At 41.3% G+C, this 24,093-nt stretch overlaps 1 protein-coding gene and 1 long non-coding RNA gene across 2 annotated transcripts in view; both read right to left on the minus strand.

The window, feature by feature from the left end:
• LOC138174278 (uncharacterized) overlaps positions 1 to 3,994 on the minus strand; it is a 7,494-nt gene extending 3,500 nt beyond the window's left edge. Inside the window, exons 1-2 of the long non-coding RNA XR_011171660.1 lie at positions 3,015 to 3,994; positions 2,487 to 2,617 (exon numbers count right to left, since the gene is read on the minus strand). This is a non-coding gene — a long non-coding RNA (uncharacterized lncRNA). The remainder of the gene's footprint in view (positions 1 to 2,486; positions 2,618 to 3,014) is intronic.
• TM4SF1 (transmembrane 4 L six family member 1) overlaps positions 1 to 24,093 on the minus strand; it is a 301,142-nt gene that overhangs the window by 96,083 nt on the left and 180,966 nt on the right. The window lies entirely within an intron of this gene.

Raw genomic sequence — 24,093 nt, forward strand, 5'->3', positions numbered from 1 at the left:
TCAGTTCTTCATACTATGGAACAGCTGTGCTTTGTTTTCAAATATTTATGAAGACGTTGTTTGCAAGGAGAAGAGCTAGAAACAAGCTACATTCAGAACATCTAGAGAGAATTCTGGGTTGGGAAAAACATGAGCTGTGTCAATGTTGTAGAGAGAAATTCCTCAGCACTGAAGCTGTTCCATCTGCCAAAAGCAAAAAGATGTAGGATCTCCACTTGTGACATAGATTACACATTTGTCATTCTATATATTATCACTATCTGTACTCATGTCTTATCTCCCTACTAGACTATAAGAGAGGAGGGAGGGCACAAGCATTTATATAATGCCTACTGTTTGCCAGGCACATATATAAGGTCCATGAGGACAAGGACATGTCTTAATAAATTTTATATCTCCTCCCCCTTTACCCCACAATGTTTTCATGCTATAGGCAGGGACTTCACATCATATATTTAGAGATGGAGTAGACCTTAGAAGTCAACAAATCCAACTCCTTCATTTTATAGGTGAGGAGAATGAGTCCCAGAGAAGTTAAGTGAATAGTTCAAAATTATATAGTTAAGTGGCAGAGTGAGAATTTGACTGCCCATTGACTTCAAATTTGGTTCTCTTTCTGTTGAGGTCTAGGGGTGCTAGGAACCCCAAAATTCAAGGGCAAATGACATGGGTCCTGCCTCAAATGAATTCAACCCAAGCCTTCTTTCAGTCAGAGACAAGGTTTCTAAGAACACATTTGGGGTGGGTGAGATTTTAAGAATCCACACTATTTTCAAAGGTTGTATTGACAAGCAGGCCAGACTCTTAAGGAATCTGAGCAATCTAATGGGGGCAAGAGGGATACTTATATACAGTAATACTATGGAAAGGTCTGGATGTGATCTAGGAATGGCCATGTAGTCTGGAAACAGAGAAGGGGTCTAGATGGAATTAAGGAGAGTCTATCTAGGGTGGAGCAAGGTGCAGACAATGAGGGACACAGAGTAAGTCTGTGCTAGGTCATTCTATGGCCCTCTCACACTACATGGTATGAGATGGGGTCTTATATACAGAAGGTTGTGGGAGGAATCTAGGGGTGGTCTAGAGGAGGAGTTTGGGGAGGGTCTTCAGGAGAAGTCAGATGAGGTCAATGAGTGATTAAGGGTGGGAGGTTGCTGGAGGCCACCTGGAGACTACAGACAATGGTGAACTAGGCCAGTTCAAGGGTGGGAAGTAGATAGATAATGGAGAGCTAGGCTAGTAACCAGGTCTGGGCCCAGCTACCATGAAAGGCTTATGGCCTCATGCAAATGCCTCATCAAATGGGAAGATTTAATAGGAGTTCTAGGGAGGTTCCCAGAGCCTCTACCTCAAAGATTCTAGGAGAGCTCAAGGGGCCCCAGAGCCCATACCTCATCACCCATATTTGAAATAGATCCAATCTCATCATTTTTACTGGAGGTGGAGGGACAGGATTTTGGAGGCAATCAGGGTAAGTGACTTCCCCAGGGTCATACAGCTAGTACTGTACCCAGAAAACACAAGAGCAAGACCCAAGTAACAATTTAGAATTGGACCCTTAATTTTACGCCATGTTTTGGCTGATCAGGCCACATGGCAGGCCCCCGTCCCACTCAGAACCCAAATTGAACAGCCCAGATCTCAGCTTTTAAAGGGACTCCACGAGGCCAACAGTTAGGTATTACATAAGCAGAAACTTGCAGAGGCCACAATCAGTGATTGGTCAGTACACACCTTGAAATTCCCACCAGCACCAAGTCTCCTGGACCTGGCAGTCCACCCACCTCTGGGAGGGAGAGCTGACTGGAGAAGGGCGGAGCTAAACCCAGCAGTCTGCTCCCTTCCATGAGGGAGAGCTGATTGGGGGATGGGAAAGAATGGGGCCAGGTAAAACACTAGTAAGTATCTGAGGGTCGCCTTTGAACTCAGGTCCTCCTGACCCCCAGGGCTGGTGCTTTATCCCCTGTGCCACCTAGCTGCGCTGACTTTAAAAACTTTTTTTTTAATAGAAATAATAGGGCAGTGTAAATATCTAACAATTGGCTTGGGAGCAGGGAATTATGTTCCAGGCACAGGTTAAGCACGCTTTTCACTATTAACATTTTCCCAATCACTTTCTTAAGTCTAGAAAATCAACAAAATCATAAATCCATACTGATTTACAGTGTCTGCTGATTTCCAAGGTATAAATGCTCACAATGAAAATCTCATAGCTAGATGCCTCCAGTCTGAACAAGCTGGCTCTAATCCTCCCTGCCCCAACCCCTCCAGCAAGACATAATTTAGAGAGACTGGGACCTGGTATCAAGAGACATGTGACATCTAACTTCTCTGAGACAGTTTCCTTATCTGTAAGGCTGAAATAATTATACCCATCTGGTCCTGCCATAGTGAGGAATCAGTCCCTTGACAAACCTTAATACCCTGTGTAAATGTCAACTATCATCCTTATTATATAACTGCAGTTTCACCATCAGTAGTTTTACCTTCAAGCACAAATACATGGAAAGAACAGTTGATTTAGAACCGGTAACACCCGGCTTGGAACTTTGGCTTTCTTTTTTTCCTGGATGAAGTCGAACAAATCGCTTCCCTCTCTGTTTCTCAGTTTACTTCTCTGTAAAATGTAAGGGTTTAAGTAAATGATAGGAGTCACCACAACCACACAGGCTCTAAGTCCTACAATGTCTGCTTAAACATATTCTCTTATGAGCCATTTTTGAATCATGGCTTCACAAACGCGCACTTGGGCAACGATTTCTCGGGTTTAAATGATCAAAGCACAATTTCTGAAAGCCCTTTGGACCCTCAGGAGGCAAGATGGATGGTTTTTTCTCTTCATAATCAGGATTTAAATTCCAGGTATCAAGACATTCCATCTCCCTGACTGCAGGCATTTTTACCCACTCTCCCCCACGCCTGGAATGTTCTGCCTCCTCATCTCCGCCTTTAGGTTTTCCTGGTTTCCTTCAAATCCCACCTACAAATCTCATCTGTTTTTATCCCAGACGTACCTTTTACTTCCTGTGGGAAGAAATCAAATATATTTCCTTGGCAGTGTGACCTCCTTGCAGTAAGTAAACACTGAGGACAGTCATTTGCAAATACAAAAAGAGAAGATTAAAGAAACCTGGACCAAAAGCATTGCAGAAAGATGAGGTCATGCCCTGTCTCTCAGAAGTTTTGAATCTAACCCTGGAGGGAAGAAAGCTTGAGAAAGAGGAGAACAAAACGTTTCAGCTCCCTGCGGTTTTACCACCAGACTTGGACATGGTCTTACAGTTGATCTGACTGTCACAGCATGACTTAAGTGTGGGTGGGGGGGGGGGGGGGGGGCGTGGCTTACCTCATCCAAACTTACTTTCAACAGATGGAGAGCCAGAACATCCACCACAAAGCAAACAGAACTGCAGTTAGCTCAGAAGGGAAACTGCCATGAAATTGCTGAGAATTGCTTATTTCCAGAAAAAAACTGGATCTGTAGCACATTCCTTCATTCATACATTCATTCATTCATAGTTGTATTGTTAAATGATGATGAAAACTCGCAACTTAGCATGAGCCTGGAAGCCCTGTTGTTTTTTTTGTCCTTCATTCTTAAAAAGAACCCTGACATCAGGGACTTAAGTGAGGGAAGGCTGTGCAAAGTCACCAGCCTCACTTTCTCCTCTGGAGCCATCTGGATCCAGTGACCAGATAGCCATCAGGACAACTGGAGATGGCCCAGGATGCAGCAATGGACTAGAAGGTCTTTAACAGGTCTCAGTTTTTGATGAGGTGCAGGCTCTGGGAACCCCCTTGAGCTCTCCTTGAATCTTCACATTTGATGAGGCATTTGCCTGAGGCCATAGGCCTTTCAGTGTGCCTCTGCCCAAATCTCTATCCCTCCTTTGTCCAGCAACTTCCCACCCTTGATCCTCCCAACATATAGATATTGCTATAGATATGGTACAAATAGATATATACAAATCTATTATACTCTTGAACTGGCCTAGCCCACCATCGTCTGTTGTCTCCAGGTGGCCTCCAGCAATTTCCCACCTTAATCACTCATTACTGGAGTCTGACCTCATTGGCTCCTCCAGAAGATCCTCCCCAAACTCCTCCCCTAGACCACCCCTAGATTCCTCCCACAACCTTTCTGTATGTAAGATTGACATTTTGCCTCCATGTGGTATGAGAGCACCATAGAATTTTCTAGCATAGACTTGCTCTGTGTCAGATGATTCTGGTCTGTTTGTCCAATATGAGCCTTACAGATGCCAAGGCTCCTTAAGAGTCTACCCAATATAGTGAACTTTGAATAAACTTTGCTTTTCTTGGGTTGAGAGAAGACTTGAGTTGAATTTATTTGGTAGGACCTGGAGTGTTGGTATTTTGGGGTCTCAAGCATGCCTAACCCTACTCTCATCATTTTATGGTGACCCTCTTCAGTTTGACTGAGGCAATGCCCATTCAGTGATTAAGACTTTATAACAGGGGGGTGACTAGGTGGTTCAGTAAATAGAGCACCCCCCTTGGAGTCAGGAGGACCTGAGTTCAAATTTGGCCGCAGCCACTTAATTAACACTTACTAGCTGTGTGACCTTAGGCAAGTCACTTAACCCCAATTGCCCTACCTTCCCCCCTCCAAAAAGGAAAAAAAAAGCTTTTAAGGGGCAGCGAGGTGGCTCAGCGAGTAAGAGTACCGTCTCCAGTGTTGGGATGACCTGGGGATCGAATCCGGGCTCAGATACTCAGCACCACACCCAGAAATAACTGGCCGTGTAACCTTGAGCAAGTTACTTAACCCTGATTGCTTATAAAAAAAAAAAAAAACTTTATAACAATTGATACAGAGAATGGCCTCTTTACCTAGTCAAAAAATATATAGTTTTTTAAAAATAAATATTTTAAAAATCATTTGTTACAATGTTTTGTATGTCTACTCTGTTCTGCTGATCTTCCTTTTTATCTCTTAGCCAGTATTGGATAGGTTTTTTTTAAATTATCATTAGTTGATTGTTTTTTAATTTTTTATTTATTTTATTTTTAATTCATGGAATAAAACAAGCATGTCTATTACATAGTACAGTAGTAAATGACTATAGTAATCTACTGTTTGATATACCCAAAGATATACCCAGCTTCTGGGATAAAAACTCACTATTTGACAAAAACTGCTGGAAAAACTGGAAAGAGGCATGGCAGTAACTAGGCATAGATCAACATCCCACATCATATACCAAGATAAGGCCAAATGGGTATGTGATTTAGACATAAAGGCTGTCTTACAGCCTTTTACACAGGCACCTTTAGGGTTAATTTCCCTGTTTCTCTATTTCCTCATTCCTACTTCCCTGTTCCTCATTTCTCATTAGGTAATTTAGAAAATATTCTGACTTTACCCTATAGATAACAGAGCAGGGTCCCATGGGTATCTATCCTGCATACAGACTCTTTGTCTCAAGCAATACATAAATTTGAACCCTCAGGAAATTTGGACCTTCAACTGGCATAGATGCCACTCTCCTACCCCACCCCAAGTTTCCCCCCACCATGTGCTGCCGCAGGCATGGAGGCCAAACACTGAACCTGTCTTTGCTAGCACTGTTCGTTTCCTTTTCTGTGAGTAGCAGTGGGATTTGTTAGAGCTGTTTGTGAGGGGTAAGGTTTGGTTGGTTGGGTTTTTTCCCCCAATTTGGACTCCTTAAAATTTCAATTCAAATCAACCTGACACTTATTAAACATCCAGTGTGCAGATCACTATAGTACTAGGTGACAAGGGAGATTCAAAGGTCAGGGAGCAAGGTCTCTGACCTTGGGGAATATGCATTCTTTTGAGGTACCCCTTTGCACATGTGGCAAAGGACTAAGTTCAGCTTCTCGTTGCTGGAAGTCCTTTCTTCCATTCATGCGGTGCTTAAAAATCTCCCCTGAGTCCTGGTATAGTTTCATTTCTGCACTCTTTTGTGGAGCCATGAATTAATACCCAGTCTGTTCTTGACTCCCAATGCAGACACCACCATTTCCTGATTTGGGGGCTCCTGCTAAGACTATGATGGTGAGATGAGAATTCCAACATTCTCAGGATCCTTTGAAACTCAGATACCTCTTCTACCCAAAGCTGGGAGTGGAAGTCTGGGAAGGATACCAAAGGCTGAAGCCAAAGCTTCTCCTTCCCCTCAAGTCAGTGTGGTTCACCAAGGCCTCTCCTTTCCTCCAGGCGGTTCCTTCTCAGGTGTTTTTATTGGAATTCAAGCTTTGCTCCAGTTTCTGGAATTACTTCAGATCTAACTGCCTTGATATTTATCGATGATCATTGGTATGTGGACAGATTTCCCTAGTCTATTAATATAATTCTCATGTAACATCACTCTAGCTTGAATTACTTTTTTTTATCTTAGTCTAAACATTATGATTGAGATTGATTAATGAGGTGAGCACCTGATCACTTACTTTAGATGGGGTATGGTGAATTGGATGATTTATTTAGTTATTTCTTCTTTGCGCCCATGTGAATAAAAAAATATATCACTGCCCTACTATGTTCGTGTTCTTTAGGCAGTGTGAGGTCACTCATCTGGATTTGGAGTAAAAAAACCTAAGGTTCAATTTCACCCCTCACTTTGCAATCTTGGGCAAATTATTTAACCTCTGTACCTCATGCACTGCCCTCTCCTCCCCACCCCCACACTCATTTTTTTTCCTTTTATTTTTTTAATAGTACTTTATTTTTCCCATTACATGTAAAGACAATTTTAATATTCATTTAAAAATTTTTTTGAGTTCCTAATTTTCTCCCTCCCTTCCTTACCTTCCCCTCCCTAAGGTAATAAGCAATTTGACATAGGTTATATAAGCTTAACACTCATTTATTAAATCACATACAGAGTTGTCATCTTTCTTGGTTAAAGCACAGATTTTCTCCCCACTCCCTCCACCCAAAGAAAGGTTTTATCGTATGTGTTTTGTATGTTAAATATTTGACATATTTCTTATGTCAAAACAAAATAGAGCAATCAAAATTACATTGCAAAATTTCTATTAGCTTTTTAAATATTTGGGAATAGATCATCGAACTAATCTCTTCGGGAGATTGAAAGAATATGGTGTAATTGGAATGGCCAACCTTAGCACCTGAGATAGGAGACTGTGGAATATTGCTTATACCATCAAGCATACTTATTGTATTGGAGAATGAACTCCAATGGTTTGTTCTGTTGTTGTTTGGTTGGGGAGGGTTTGTTGTTACTAAATATGACTTCAGGGTAGGAAAGAAAGAGGGACATATTTAGAAATAAAAGTGACATAAAACCGGAAGATATCGAAAGATTAAAAAGATCAAATGCTCAGTTTCAAAATGCAAGCAACTTTACACTCTGGAGAATCCAACAATCACAAACAGTAGTTTTGGAAGGGAAGTAAATGGGAAACATGAGGCAATTTGGAATAATTCACAACTGTATTCTATTCCTAACTTGTTGGCTCTTCAATTTGTCATGTGAAGGCTACTCAGCCCAACTCTCTGCCTCATGTGGGGGTGGTGACCCTAGGAAGACTGTGCTAGGGAAGCAAAAACCCTAGCAGATCGTACCAATCCTGAAGGACTTCAAAAATAACCTAACAGCAGCGTCTGTGTTGTGGGAAGGCTAGCCCATCAAGTGCAGAGGGTGACAAAATGACCATCACAGAAGACCAGAGTATTGGTCATCAGACAGGGAATTTTTTCAACCACAGCAATTCATCACCATGCTCATGATCAAGGAATGAGGCAGTTGAGTTCTCCATGACTGGATTGATGACATCCTGAATCCTTACAGTAATGAAGGAAGCATATTCCTTTATTTATTTATTTTTTAAAGCAATTGGGGTTAAGTAACTTGCTCAAGGTTACACAGCCAGTTATTTCTGGGTGTGGTGCTAACATCTGAGCCTCGATCCCCAGGTCATCCCGACTAGGGCCGGTGCTCTTACTTGCTGTGCTACCTGGCCGCCCCAGCATATTCCTTTAATGGATGATAGAGTGTTGGTTGACATTGACCCAAGGCTCTCAAAACATATCCATTGGTAACAATGACACAACCCAAGCCAGAAGAAGTAACACCCAGGTTTTCTCATCCTAATTCAATTTAATTCAGTTCAACAAACATTTACTAAATATCTACTATGTATAAGGCCTTGTGGAAGGTACATGAAAATACAAAGACAAAAATGAAATTGTGAATGCCTTCAATGACTTTATGGTCTACTTCAAAGATCACTGGGAAACCATTGCTCCTTTGGGGTAAATTAATATTAATGATTATATATATATATATATATTTTTTTTTTTGGGGGGGACATAATCAGGGTAGGAATTGATGTTGCTTAGCTATGAATATTTGTTATAAGAATTTTCTTTTTCTTTTCTTTTCAAATCTACCTCTAAATTTACCTTCCTAATAAAAATAATTTTTTTATTAATTGAAAGAAATAAAATTTTAAAATAACAAAAATCACATACTAATGCATTGCAATCCCATGAGTTTTGGTGGACTGTTAAGCTTTAATAACCTAAAAGGTGAATTTTAAACTGTGATGGCTTAAAACTCCACTAAGACTTTTGGAACCCTCTAGAGAGCTAAGAGGTTTGTAAAGCACTTTCCCCAGTACAACCCCGGTCAGAAGGACTTGACAATTCAAATATTATTATGTCCATGTTACAGATGAAAACACTGAAGCTCAGCAGAGCGAATGACTAGATTTGGAATTGAGGACCTGAATCTGAGTCCTATCACTTGCATTCACTACCTCTATGACTTAGGGCAAGTGGCTTAATTTCCTTCAGACTCAGTTTTCTCATCTATAGCATAGGAATAACACATGCAGTAAATACCTCATAGGATCATTCACTGAATCCAATGAGATGATGTATATAAAGCACAGTGCCACCATGTAAATAAACTATTATTCCTTCTTCCTTTTATATATTCATTGGACCTTTGTATTCTCCCCGGACAAATTTTAATCTGAAGGAAAAATGTAGGCGTCCTTTGGAAAGGAATATTGCAAAGTGAATACAAGGTGTGGCACCAAATGTGGAAAGTGTTGGGCTCCTGCTCTCTAAGCGTCATGGGGCCAACATGTGCTGGTAATCAGGAACAATATTAACATTGCCCAAGGGACAGACCATAGGTGGTCCAAGTCACATTCTAGGAAAGTAAGTAGAATCGCATTTTAGGTCAAACCAGAGTTCATTGGGTAGTAAATTCCATGGGGTAGGAAGGAGTTCCACAACATTCCTAGCAATGTTCAAAGCTGGAAAAGTCAACTTAGAGAAAGAAGAGGAGTAAATATCTTCAAAATGGTACTTCATGTCATGGAACATCTCTGTCCAAGAGAACACCCAGGAGTGTTCTATTACGGAAGCAATTCTATCTTTGTTCCAGGTCTTCGGCATCACTATGAGTTCAGATATTTTCTGTTCCTCTGGAAGTACTACCCAGATGTCAAGACCATGCATGTCTCAGCAAGACAACATTATAGGATGCTGTCATGTCAACATGATCAGTACATACTGGCAGCTGGATCATCTCCTTAGGGTCATAACCCTGCCACCCTGTAAGTGGTGAAGGTGGCCCCATCACCTTAGTGAGTCTAGCATTGCCAACACTATTTACTCTTCTCACATGGCCATGATGAGCAGGAGTGAGTGAAGATTCAGGGGATGTCATTTGGAGGTAAGGTGAGACTGTGACAAGAAAGGCCAATGGAGCATGAGGTAGAAAAGAGGGAATCCTAGATGGTAGGTCATGGAACTCAAACTTGAGTGATGGGAAAGGGGCCTATTACCCCAGTTTCTGGGAAGATTTATAAATCAATAGGTTTCTGGAGGATAGGATTCCTGGTATTTGTTCACCCTTTTGGCTGTCCATGGAGTACATTCCAATTCAGTCTAAGAAGTTTTTACCTCATCCCCTTGTCATCAGCTGCAGGAACTATTGCGTTAAAAGCTGCCCCGATTCCCCCAGAAAGACACTTACTTACACATTGTCAGAGAGCGGACTGATGAGATGGGTATGAGTCCGGTCAGACAGAAAATGATCACAGCCATTTTAGCCCACATTGTCAGGAGTCCCTTAGGAGTGGAGGTCCATAAACAGTTTACATTGAAGTAGATACAGAAAGGAAAGTGGAAAAGAATGGAGTTACTATTAATCGAGTTATTACTCTGTGCCAAGCACCTTGCTAAGAGCTGGAGACATAAAGAAAAGCAAAAACAGTCCCTACCTTCAGGAAGTTCACATTCTAATCAAGGAGACCGCGTGCAGACGATGACATACACAGAAGACGTACACAGCATAAATGGAAGGTGATCTCATAGGCAAGGCGTTAGCCCTCCTGCGGAGGGCTGGGGAGAGCATTCCAAACATGAAGGACAGCCATTCCCATGCAGGGAAAAAACAAAAACACAAACTAATCAAGAGAAGGAGAAAACCAATCAATAACTGGATTGTATAAACAGGTATGTGGAGGCTACAAGTATCTGGGACTCAGGAGGTGAGAGGCCTCTCTTACCTTGATTCAAGACTCATTCTGCACTTAGAGGCCAACCTTTATATGTTTCCTCTTAGATTCTAGTCTCTAGAGATTAGATGTTAAAGATAACCTAGTCCAATTTTTTATCTCAGTTATGAGAACCCTATGTTTTCAAAAGACCAATGAACAATGGACATTTTCCCCAGTTGAACTCAGGGGCCACCACTGGGGGCAGGGCAAGCTGTGGGCCACTCTATATGTTCCAAGTTATGGTGGAAAGTCCCAATGACTCTTCCAGAGCCTGGGCTTTCAGGTGAAAGCATCAATATGAAGAGTGATTGGGGTCCCAGCCCTAACCTAGAAATGGTCACTCTCTCCTTTGTGGCTTCCAGAGCTGCCCCAAGCCCTGAAGTCATGACTAAAGGGACACAAGGAAATTCAAGGACTGCGTCGGCCACAGGCATTTGTAAGAAATAAGTTTAAGGGGGCGGCCAGGTAGCACAGCGAGTAAGAGTACAGGCTCCAGTGTCAGGATTGACCTGGAGATCGAATCCTGGGCTCAGACACTTAGCACCCACCCAGAAACACCTGGCCATGTAACCTTGTGCAAGTTACTTAACCCCGATTGCTTTAAAAAATAATAATAATAAGTTTAGATTAGTCAGAGGCAGTCTTTCTTCTTCTTTAGAGGCAGTCTTTAATAGAGTAAAATGACAAGCTTAGCAACAGGCACCAACTGCACCCATTATATGTAAGATGGGATAAAAATAAGACTTACAATTTCTCCATTTCCCCAAACTAGCAGCCACCTGATCGAATGACCACAATAAATTTTAAAACAATAATAATAGGCTAACATTTATATAGTATTAACTATCCTCCAGGGACTGTCCTAAGCATTTTACATATATTATCTCATTTGACCCTTACAACAACCCTGGGAGGTAGGAGCTGTTTTTATTATCTCTACAGATAAGGAAACCAAGGCAAACAGCAAGCAGTTAAGTTACTTGCCCAGGATCACACAGCTGGATGGTATCGGAGGCTGAATTTAAACTCAGGTCTTCCTGATTTCTGCCCTGGTGCTCAATCTACCACACCACCTGGATAACTCTGTTCTATAAGAAAGAAATGTTCCACGTAACCAAATATTCATAGCAGTACTTTTTTGTAGTGCCGAAAAACTATAAGCAAAAGTGGGTGCCATTAATTGGGGGGTAACAAGACAACTGTTGTATCTGGATATGATGGAATATTATTAAATTATGACTTTGGGAAAGTCGAAGAAACATGGTAAAACACATAAACTGGAATATAGCAAGGCACTCAGAACCAAGAGAGCAATGTACATGATGACTTACAATAACGTAAATGAGATCAATGTTAAAAGATCCCAGACACTGATTCCAGAGAATCAACGATGAAGTGCACACCTCACAGTAAGAAAGGTGGCTGCTATGGGAATAGAAGCTTTCACACATTACTAGGCACAGTGATATTCTGTTGCTTTGTTCTTGCTTTTTTGGGTAGTCTTAAACAATTGTTCTTTGTTCTAACACAAGTTTCTACATGGAAAGGGGATTCTGGGAAGCAACTATAGCATAAAAACCAAAAGCATCAATAGAATATTTTTAAAATTTTTTCATGAATGATAGAGAATAAGTTCAATAGCCTGGATATGATGAATCAGCAGACTGGCTGCTTCCCTGAAGTTTGATTACGGAATTGAATTGATTGCCTAGAGATGTCTGGTACTCTTTTGAAGTAACCTAGAGTAAATATGGAGGCAGCTCAGTGGGGCAGCAGATGGAGAGCCAATCCTGGAGTGAGGAGGAACTGAGTTCAAATATGACCTGGGCAAGTCATTTAACTGTTTGCCTGTTTCCTCATCTGTAAAATGAACCAGAGAAGGAAATGGCAAAACATTCCAATATCTTTGCTAGGAAAACCCCAAATGGAATCAGAGAGTCTGACAGGAAATCAATAACAACCCCAAAAAGGAAATGAGACAGAAGAACTCTACCACCAGGTATGGGGGGATGGAAGGGAGGAGAGAAATGATCATCATATAATTAGTCTTTTAGCACACCTGGCTTGATCTTGCCTAACAAAGGGATATCTAGGCATTTCAGTCACGACTGAGCCAAGCACATTAAATAAAGGGCAGGTCCTGAACATGAATGCTGCAGGAAAAAATCAAAAGCCTTTGAAGTTGCCTCCATATTCAAATATTGTTGCTGTTTTTTGTCCTTCATTTTTGGAAGTGGACCAATAACATCACAAGGTGATGTTTTGACTTGCTCATGATTCAAACATACTCCACAGTAAAATAAAGTCCTGTTTAAGCATCTGACAGAGCCCACTGGCACACTTCTCTTCCTCCCTTTTCTCTTAGATCATCTCTGTTAGCATCCAGCTTTGAGATTCACACATCCAGTGATCATTATGGTTTTTTCAAGGCCAAGGGGGAAGGAATAAGAGAAAAAGGAGGCCATTAACCTTTATTAGACACTGTTGAAGTGATTACATCAGGTGGCTTCTAGCTACAATGTTGACTTCAGCTGTTCTCTCTGACTGCCCACATAAGTAAATGTTGCCAGAAGACAGATAGACATCAGTCTGAAGAGTTCTCGTGTTAGGCAATGAGAACAGTGGCTCACATCTTCCTGGTCTTTTAAATGTAACACAGCAGTTACTTCACAATAGCCTCAGGGATTGAGCTAGTTAGTAAGAGAGAAGGGGGATAAAGACTTGGAACCCTGCTGTGCATTGCTACATGGTAGCACATATATACGGACACATGGAGGTATCTTCTGCTTTGGACCTTGGAGAGTTGTCTAGAGCATTGAGAGGTCAAAGTCACATGGCCAATATGGGTCCAAGGTGAGATCTGAACCAAGGTCTCATAGCTTTCTCTATGCTGCCTCAAGTAAGTACTGAGAGCTGCACGATGATGGCACTAGTCACAGAATACATGGCAATGCAAACCACTTTTTCCCCACCTTCTCCTCAGATAGATGTGAAATTCGAATTATGAGATTTGTTGCTGTTCAGCTGTTTCTGACTCTTCATGACCCCATTTGGAGTTTTCTTGACAAAGATGCTGGAGTGGTTTGCCATTTCCTTCTCCAACTCATTTGACAGATAAGGAAACTGAGGGCAATGGCGTTAAGTGATTTGCCCAGGGTCACAGAACTAGTATAGTGTCTGAGGCTAGATTTGAACCCAGGAAAATGAGTCTTCCTGATTCCAGGCTCAGCTCTTTCTCCATTGCATCACCTAGTTGTCCATTAAGAGATCTGGGCATTCATAAAAACAGACTTCCTTGGGAGGCAGTGCCTAAAGCATGGTTCTAAATTTTAAGCTCATCATCTTTGTGAATGAAGTGATCATTAGCTAAATTTTTTATATTGCAGCTAGATCAGTACTAATTATCTTACTGGAGGATAGTTACTTAAGACCATAGACAAAGCTAGAAATGCCCTTAAAGGGCACTGAGTCCAATATCTTCATTTTATAGATAAGTTCTGAAACCCAGAGAGGCTAGGAACCACTGCCCCCAATACATTCTTGGGGGAAATGCAGAAGGAGAGATAATGATGCTTCTAAAGGTGTGTTCATTTCTGCAGTCCGGACACTGTGTGTATTTTTCAAAACACCTAAAGTACAATGGAGAAGAATATGATGGTCATGAATAAGATCCAATATATTACCAACTACAAGCTGCATAGGTTAAGCAGCATAAAGAACATGATGATATTATTTATTACTATTACTTTACATTACATCATATATGACATTGGATAAGTATATACATATATGGTAGATTTGTGTACTGTAGAACTAGAAAAGAAGGTAGATTGGTTATTGAATAAGAATGAAGACTAACCCATGAACAGCCTTCCACTGATATTAATTGCCCTGTATTGGTATACTCTCAGTGTCAGGAAATTTGGAGGACCACTCACCACTGTGTTGACCAGCACCCTAGAAGAGTTTACTGAAAGATGAGATGAGAGCTACATGATGAGAAATTGTGGGTGGGATGTGATCTCCAGTAGTGGAGGATATAGTCCCATTGATGGACAGTCATGGATTTCATAGGTCCATCCAAGAATCAAAATGTGTGTGTGTGTGTGTGTGTGTGTGTGTGTGTGTGTGTGTGTACACTGACCCAAGATCATCTGGAAAGGAAATCACATTCAGGAAGCTCACAGGCACTGAACAAACCCCAAATAATACTCATATCCTCAGAATCTGGTTGAGATAATAAACCACTCACCTATAAAAATTATATATGCAGGGCTGAAAAAGTTCTACTGCATAACCATGTCAATGTGCCATAATTGGTCTGATGCTCTCACATGCCTGGGAGATGTCAAGACTCTGCCTCCTGTCTATTACTATAAATAAATAACCACTAAATGTCCTCACCCTCCATTCCTCCCCTCAAAGAAAATGAAAGTCATAGATGACATTACCCAATATTATTTTATGACTTTTCTTCCCATCTCATTGTCCTGTGGTTAGATTTTTAACTGCCCCTGGAGAGACTGGAATCATTGATGCTTCTTACATTCTGTAGCAGGAACTGATAGACAAAGCTGTGATTTCTTTAATTCCACGGCTCATTCTCAGTCACCAAAACAAGCTTCATTGTTCCCTGAACTCATTACCAAAATTGAAATTTCACTCTCCTCAGCAACTATACTTAAGACATCAGGCAACTTAGTTCTTCTTTATCTTGAAGTCAGTGTACCAAAATTGTATACTTGAAAAAATTCCTTACAACAGTATGGGTTCATTACTCCCATTTTAGAGATGGGAATGTTAAAACAAGGAGAGCTGATTTTCTCCCAATTAGAAAGCCAGTTCTAGCCCCTCTCCTAGGTACATCATACTGCACAAAATATTATTTTGTTTTTCCCAATAGTGGTAGCTTTACAAGAACAAAACAGAAATTAAGGAGCAGACACATGGCCTGATTCTGTTTTTCCCCTCATGCTTTCTCTAAAAATGATGATGAGTCTAAATTCAAAGAAAACACTCAAAAACAAACTAGTGACTGCTCAATTAACTACAGCAGGCAAAATCACCAGTGTAATTCCTAGATACATTTTAAAATCCCTTCCAACCTAAATCTTTTCCACCTCTTAACTATGAATATGCTGCTGATCTAATCTAGTCATCAGGGCACTTAATTCTAGGGCCCATAATTCTAGTACTACTATAATATACTATTATAGTAATGCTACTATAATATACTCTATTTTATCATAGTAATGTACTTTATATTACAATATACTATAATAGTAATAATACTAATAGAGCCAGTCTCAAAGTCATGGAGACATGGTTTCAAGTCTTGCCTCTTAACCTCTCGATGTCCAAGATAAATCTCAGAGAATATGAATTGCAGGGAAGGTGCAAGTCTGCATTGGAGGAAGGAGTTTCTTCACCGGAAATTACTTATATCAATGAAATTATAATTCTGATTTTTCTTTTAAAAAGTTGGTTAGAGGAAAATGTAGTCATATAAAATTTGCACCTCACAGGGTGATCAAGTGAGGTAAGGATCAAAGGAGATCTCTGCTATAAAGTACTTTGCAAATCTTAAATCACTACACAAGCTAAGTACCAATTAGTGTGAATAATTAATCCCCTGGAAGTTTTATGTCTAAATGACTAACATAGAGAAAGAGGAGACCAATGAATTGGGCATGAAACTAAAAAAGCTAGGAAAAGAACAAATTAAAAATTCCCAATTAAATAGCAAATTCGAAATAATTGAAAACCAAAGGAGAGATTAATAAAATTGAAATTAAGAAAACTACTGAATTAATAAATAAAACTAAGAACTGGTTTTATGAAAAAAAAAACAATAAAATAGATAATCCTTTGGCTAATTTGATTTTTAAAAAAAGAAAGAAGAAAACCAAATTACTGGCATCAAAAATGAAAAGGATGTATTCACCACCAATGAAGAGGAAATTAAAACAATAATTAGGAACTATTTTGCTCAACTGAATTTGACAATCTTAGTGAGATTGATGAATATTTACAAAATATAAATTGTCCAGATTAACAGAAGAGGAAGTAAAATACTTAACTCCATCTCAGAAAAAGAAATTGAACAAGCCATCAATGAACTCCCTAGGAAAAAATCTCCAGGGTCAGATGGATTTACCAGCAAATTTTATCAAACATTTACAGAATAATTAATTCCAATACTATATAGACTATTTGGGAAAATAGGCAAAGAAGGAATCCTACTAAATTCTTTTTATGATACAAATGTGGTATTGATACATAAACCAGGAAGAAAGAAGAAAGAAAAAAACAGAGAAAGAAAATTATAGACTAATTAATCCCCTGAAAGTGGTCATATGTATTCAGAATTTAATATTTGAAGTTATAATTATGCAAAACATGGCAAATGGTTTCAGACCAATGAAAATGCACTAATGGAGACCTAGCTGCATAAATGCTAGGTATTATTATTTTGTAATAAGTCAAAATATTTGGGGTCCATTGTAAATATTTCAGGATAAGTAAATTTCAAAATTAAGAGGAAATCAAACACCTCCAAAACTCAATATTGGAAAAGAGAAAGAATCAATTTGCAACCATTTCAGTTGTCTTGTAATTTAATTTCTAGAATCTCGTTGGTGTACATACTTCCTTTTTCTACACCCAGGGAGATCTTTCCACACTTAGAAGATGGGCTTCGAAAGACCACCGACAGTCATGGTTCCAGAATCCCTAAGTATAGCCAACTTGGCAACGGCAAGTTTCAGGTTCAGCTATACTAATCTTCTGTCGACAGAAAATCCTTCCAGCTTGGTAGGAACTGCTGACAAAAAGCCATTGGAGTCCTTACTATGAAACAATTTTAATGGGAGTGTTTAAGATTTAAACTAAATCAATCAGCAAGCATTTTTAAAGTTCCTGAACTGTGTGCCAGACATTGCTTGTCTTAAGTGCAAAAGGGAGACATTCCCTGCCCTCAAGGCATATATAAGAATAAGAATAATAATCCTCCCAGAGCCCAGGCTGGCAAACTAGGCATTATCTTCAACTGGCATATCCAATAGCCTGTTGATTTTTTACTTTTAACTTTTCTAGAAAAAGCCTCTGACACTGTCACTACCCTGGTGCAGGGCTTCAATTCCTTGTGTGTGAACTATTTATTATAATAGCTAGCTGGTGGATCTACCAGACACAAGAGATTTTCCTAAAAGGGTTCTTTCACCCAGACTCAATAAACTCCAATGGATCCCTGTCAAGATCAAATATAAAATCTTCTCAAATTCAAAGCCCTCCATAACCCTAACAGTACCCCCCCCAACCCCCCCCCCCAGACTTTTCCAGTCTTGCACCTTCCCCCACTTCCCCCTCTCAAGTACTCTTTCTTTTTAACTTTTTCCTTTTTTTTTTTTTTTTTGGAGAGGGGAAGACGGTTAAGTGACTTACGAAAGGTCACGCGACTAAGTTTGTGTTAAGTGTCTGAGGCTAATTTTGAACTCAGGTCCTGTGCTGTATTCACTGCGCCATCTAGCCCCCCCCCCCCCTCCCCAATCCGGTGACGCTGGCCTCCAATATCTCAACTGCAAGCATTTTTACTGCCTGTCTCTTTCCCTCCTCATCTCCACTTCCAGGCTCTCTTCAAGTTCCAGCTAAGGTCTTACATGCTACAAGAAGCCTTTCCCCATCCTTCTTGATTCCCTCTGTGACTTATGTCCTATAGTTGTTTACATTTTGTCTTCTTCATTCTACTGTGAGTTTCCTTGAGGTCAGGGACTATCTTCGCCCCCCCCCCCGCCCCAATTTCCAGTACTTAGCACAGTGCCTAGCATATAGGTGTTGTTTTTTGAGGGGGTCGTTTCAGTCTTGTTCAACTTTTCTCAACCCCACTTGGGTTTTTCTTGGCAAAGATACTGGAGTAAATTGCCATTTCCTTCTCCAGCTCATTTTACAGATGAGGAAACTGAGGCAAGTAACTTGCCCAGAATCTCACGGTTTGGAGGTGTCCGAGGCCAGATTTGAACTCGGGAAGCTGTTTCTTCCTGACTCTTGACCCTGTGCCACCTAGTTGCCCCCTGGCATAAAGTAAGCACTTACTGTTCATCGACTGACCTACAGAAGCAACTGCCATTCTACTTGCCTAGGAGGATACAAGAAGTTCCCAGACAAGAATAGAAGTCAAGTACTTCTCTAATAGAATGTTCGCTTAGCGCTGAGGTCAGAATGCCCGTGTATAAATACAAGTACACGGGCAGCTTAACGGAAAAACTCTGTAAAAGAAGGTAACTCGTGCCGATCCTTTACAAAGGCATAGCCTTTCCCTTTCTCTTCGCCTCCCCCTTGCCTTTAACCTCCTCCGCTCCCACTCTCCGCAGGCTCCTGCCCGAAGTCATTCTCCTCTCAGATGGCCAGCGCCCCTCCGACGCTCCTGCCCACCCTAGAATCCCGCAGCCCTTTGTCTCCTCTTGCGTGCCCAGCGCCCCGAGAACCCCGCATAACAACCGCGCACGGTCCCCGGACCAGCCACGACCAGCCACGCCGGGCCAACCATCGGAGCCCTCGAGAGACTTTATGTTCGATTAGCAGGAAACCCGCTGCCTCAGGTAAGTAGATAAGACACGTGTGAGAGGGAATGCCGAGTAATTTGTGAAGCTTGGGGAGGAGCTAGTAGTAACTGGGGGGCTGGAGGCAGGAGGAAGTGGCGAAGGCAGAGGCCTCGGACCCACCACGCCTGAGTCAGCCTCCAAAGGTCCCCGGGGGCTGCTAACTGTCTGCCACGTCCAACATCCAGAGAAAACTGGAATTCTTCGGTGAAAAATGTGCACAACACCGAGGTCTGGGTTCATTGAAAATCCGACTTTTTGCCCCATTGCTTTCTCTTCTTTCTCCAAGAACTTCCTGCTTCCTCAGGAGCAGCCACAGTCTGACTCTAGCTGGGGCTTCACCCCTCTCGTGGCCCTTGAGGAACATTGGAATCTTTCCATGGGAGAGTCTCCCGAGCTGACGCAGAGTTCACCGGGAAATTCTGGGAGTCCCGACGTTGCCTGTCTTCCCTATCACTACACATTAAGCATCTCCTCTAGGCATGGCCAAGCCGAGGTTTAGGGGCAGAGAAAAGAGGGTTGGACCCAACCAAGAGAAATCCAGCTCCCAAGAAGGCTGTAGGTGCGGGCATCTGGCCGAAGGCCGCTATTTCCTTCTTTTAGGACGCGAGGGTCTGGAAGCTACCTCCAGAAATGCAGGCGGGGACCTTCTCTAGTAACTGAGCTTTAGGGAGCTGTGTGGGGCTGCTGAAATATTAAGGGACTTGCCTGTGGAACAGATTTCTTTATTCGGTAGGCCAGGTTGCCTCGCATTTTCTTAATGCTTAAAGTATGTAGAATGTTTTCTGTTCTAAGAGAGAGACAGGGATGGCATGCCTGGTATCACTGTTTATGTTTTTGCTTTATTTTGCTTCATCAGGGAACCAGCAATGAAATAAAATAATGCATTTTAAGAAGAAAGTCAATAATTTTAGGAGACTCCTTTGTGATGACCAGGGCATTTCCCAATTTCCTTGCTGGTGTCTTCTCTGAGATTACCTTTCATTTACTCTTTGTGTGTATGTGTGTATGTATGTATGTATGTATGAATGTATTATGTTGTTAACCTGAAAATTTGGTTAAAGGAGACAAACAGGCTAGGTGATATGTAATATTGTTTATTCCCTTAAAGCTAGCCAGATACATACATGTATGGAGCCAGACTAAAATCTGACTGCCCGAACAAAAGAATGAGAAAGCTGAAATACATTTTTAAACAATCCCAATTCAGGGTCAAATTTATGATTACAAGAAAGGAATTTTCTTAATAAGAGAATTGATAAATTGTCGATTGAATTTACAACCTAGAACGTGTTTTCTTTATCATTAACATACCATAACATAGTATATGTCCATAAAATATGATGATAAGAAAAAGTTCCATTATTCAAGATAGTGTTAAGGTTCTCATTCTTGACAGAAAAAAGAATGCTCTTACATGAACCCCATCTGGGGTTGTTGACATAGGAAGGGGTATTCTTTGAGTTTACTCAGAGAACAAGGAAGCTGTTGGGTCCAGGCTCTTCTGGTTGATTAGTTCAGGCTTTGGCCCTTATTGAGGTTATTAAATTGATATTAAATGATTGTCAATGTATATGTATATGTGTGTATGTGAGTGTGCGTGTATATATCTCTGTAGATCCTCTCCTAATCTGCATATGCAGCCCATTATGTCTCTCCTGAATTCAGCTCCAATTGCCTATTAGGCATTCCCTGTGCACGTCCTGATACTGTTCTGAGCAATGGAGTCATCCTCACAGAGGCGAGGCAGTAACTATGGATGTAAAGCCCTGGGAAAGAGTAGTCAGGTGGGTAGGAAAAGTCATGGGAAAGATCAATGCCACAAAACTTTGAAAGAAGTTGATCCAAAGGCTGTAGTGAAGTCAGGATGGAGGCAGACTGGGAAAAGATGGTTAGATTTGGCGATTAAGAAATCAATGGCAGATTTGGAAAGGGACGTTTCCATTGAATGATGGGATTGGATACTAAGTTGCAGAGGATTTAGAAGAGAGTAAGAGGAAAGAAAGTGGAGCCATCTAGAGTACTGATGATTTTCTTGAGGAATTCAGTTGAGAAGAGGGGAGAGAGATGAGTATAGCTAGTAGGGATGATATGATGAATTAACAATAGTCCATAGTTAATAAGATTGTGAGTTCACTCTGTCCTTTGTGTGACCTGAACTTGTATCACGTGACTTAGGAGCATACCCCAGGAACCAGCCCCTCCTGGAATAGACAGTACTGTGAGAACTGGCTATTCTCTCAAGGACTGTTACTTGATAACACCTATGAAAAACACATGCTGCTCGTCCCGGTTGCACAAACACCCGAAAGAATTAAGCAATATCTGGCAAGGAACCAATTATCTTGGTCAAGCCTTCTTTGTTCTTCTCCCATAAAAATCCCCAATCCCCTGAGCCTCTTCAGAATCTCACCGATGGAGAGGATGCTCTGCCTGGGACCCTCCCATTTGGGACTCAAAGGCTGTACCCTGGGATTCCCCAGCCATGTTGATTGAGAGTTGGTGCTCCCCCGAATTGGTGATGTTTTCTTTCTCTCCTCTTACTATTTCTGTTTCTTATTTTAGTTATGCTTGCTTTAATTGTGCTAGGAATATTGTATTGCTGGTGCCGATTTAGGCTTCCTTGTTTCTGTGTTCAATAAAACTCCTTCCCCTCTTAAGACTGGGAGTGGGAGTGAATCTGAGCCGAAACCAAAATCACCATAACATATGACCAAGCAAAGGGTTTTAAAGCAGACTGGGAACATGGATGCGATTGTAGGCACCAGGGAAGGAACCAATAGATAGGGAGAAACTGAAGATGGGTAAAAGTGGGGATGATAGTGAAAACATCCTTGGGATCAAGGATGAATATAGGGATTGGCCTTGGGAGAAGGGTCACCTATTCATGTGAGACAAAGTAAAGGAGGAAATAGAGGGTAAGATGTACAAATGGTATGAGAGGAAGAGAATGGGAGAAGAAGAATGTCAAATGGCTTGAAGTATGACATGAGGTCGTCATCTAAGAGTGTGGAGGGGAGGAGTATGGTGGACGTCTTCACAAGACCTGGAAAGGTTTGGAGTTGCTGCTGTGTGGAATGGTGCAGTGAGTTTCTCTGCATCGTTTGACAATGTGGATCACCTCTCTCTTCCTTGTGACACTATCTCCTGGTTCTCTTTCTACCATACCTGACCTTGCCTCCTCAGTTTCCTTTGCTGCAACTTCATCCATGTCATTCCCAAAGGCTTTGTCCTGGGACTTCTCTTTTCTCTCTATACTACTTCATTCCTTCCCATGGATTCAATTATCTTCTCTTTGTAGATGACTCCTGTGAGCTCCAGTCCCACATCATGAACAGTCTTTTAGATATTTTGTCCCATAGGCATCTCAAATTCAACACATCGAAAAAAAGAACTGTTTCTCTTTTCTCCAACACACTATTCTCTTCCTGCTTTTCCTGTTACTGTTGAGGGCACCACCGTCATCCTTCACATAATCCAAGCCTGCAACGTCAGCCTTAGCTTTGCCTCCAACATTCTCAGCCACCATATCAGATGTTACCAAATCTTATTTCTGCCTCCACAGCAGCTCTTGTTGACTGTCCCTCAGCTCCCCTTCCTGTCCAGGCCACATCACTTCTCACCCAGACTATTGCCACTTATCTTTCTGGTTGGTCTCTTCACCTCTCTTCCCTCTTCAAATCTATCCTCAGAGGAGCAGACAGACTCCATCATAACCTGGAGAGACTTATATAAACTGATGCTGAGTGAGGAGAGCAGAGCCACAAGAACACTATACACAATTACAGACACATAGTATCTGTGATGACTGACTTTGATAGACTGGGCTCATCTCAGCAATGCTGAGTTATAGGAGTACTCCAAAGGACTCATGATGGAAAAGGCTATTCACATTCAGAGAAAGAATTACGGAATCTGAATGCAGATTGAAGCAAACTTAGTCGCTCTCTCTCTTTTTCATTTTGTTTTATTTTGTTTCTTCTTCCTCATTATTCACTCCATTGGTTATAATTCTTCTTTACAACTTGACTAATGTTTAATGTGAAGGTATATGTAGAACCTGTATAGGATTGCATACCTCCATGGGGGGTGGGGGGAGAGGAAGGAGAGGGGGAGAAAACTTGGAACTCAAGAACTTGTGGAACAGAATGTTGTCCACTAAAAGTAAATACATTTTTTTTTAAAAACCTGACTTCCTTAGCTATTAAATGGGAATGATAACATCTGTGGTACCTGCTGCATGGAACTCTTGTGAGGAAAGTGCTTTGTGACAAGGGCCCACTTTGCCTTCTTTTCTTGATGCCATTTGCCCCCATGAAAATTAGTAGTTAGAACAAAATGTCATTGAGGAACAAGTCTGGGAAGATGATGGTACACTATTCCCCTTCATATATACGTTTACATGTACACACACACACACACACACACTCTCACTCTCTCTGTCTCTGTCTCTCTGTCTCTCTCCCCATTCTACTGAAACTGACCTGCTCGTTGTCTCTCATCCCTGAATATTCATTTGCTGCTTTTACCCAGGAGGTCTCCACTGCCTGTCATCAATCTCCTTAATTTCCTATTTTTCTGCAGAGTATAACTCAGGAGCCTCCTCTCCCCTGATCCCCAAGAGCCCTTTTTCTTTTGAAATGTTTTCAGATCCCCTTGTATTGAGTTCTCAAGTCCACCTGGAACACCCATAGAAGAATAGGCACTCCTTGTGTATGTGGATGAGTCATTTTTGTCTTTGTCATTTCGATCCCTTGTTCAAAGATGGTGCTTTATAAATGCCTACTGTATTGTCAAATTGATGGCCAGCTAGCTACTCTGGTGTGTTTCTTAGAAATTCCTGCAGGAATTGATCTCAAGGATAGCCATATAGTCAAGATGCTTTCAGGTCTCTCCTGGGAAATACAGTCAGCTTCTATTTGCAAGAGCTGCTCAGGCTGGTCTACAATCCACCCCTGTGGAAATG

This window comes from Petaurus breviceps, unplaced genomic scaffold, assembly GCF_028583685.1.
Source record: "Petaurus breviceps papuanus isolate PSGF00001 unplaced genomic scaffold, PetGlider_PUasm1.0 688, whole genome shotgun sequence".
NCBI classification, from domain to species: domain Eukaryota; kingdom Metazoa; phylum Chordata; class Mammalia; order Diprotodontia; family Petauridae; genus Petaurus; species Petaurus breviceps.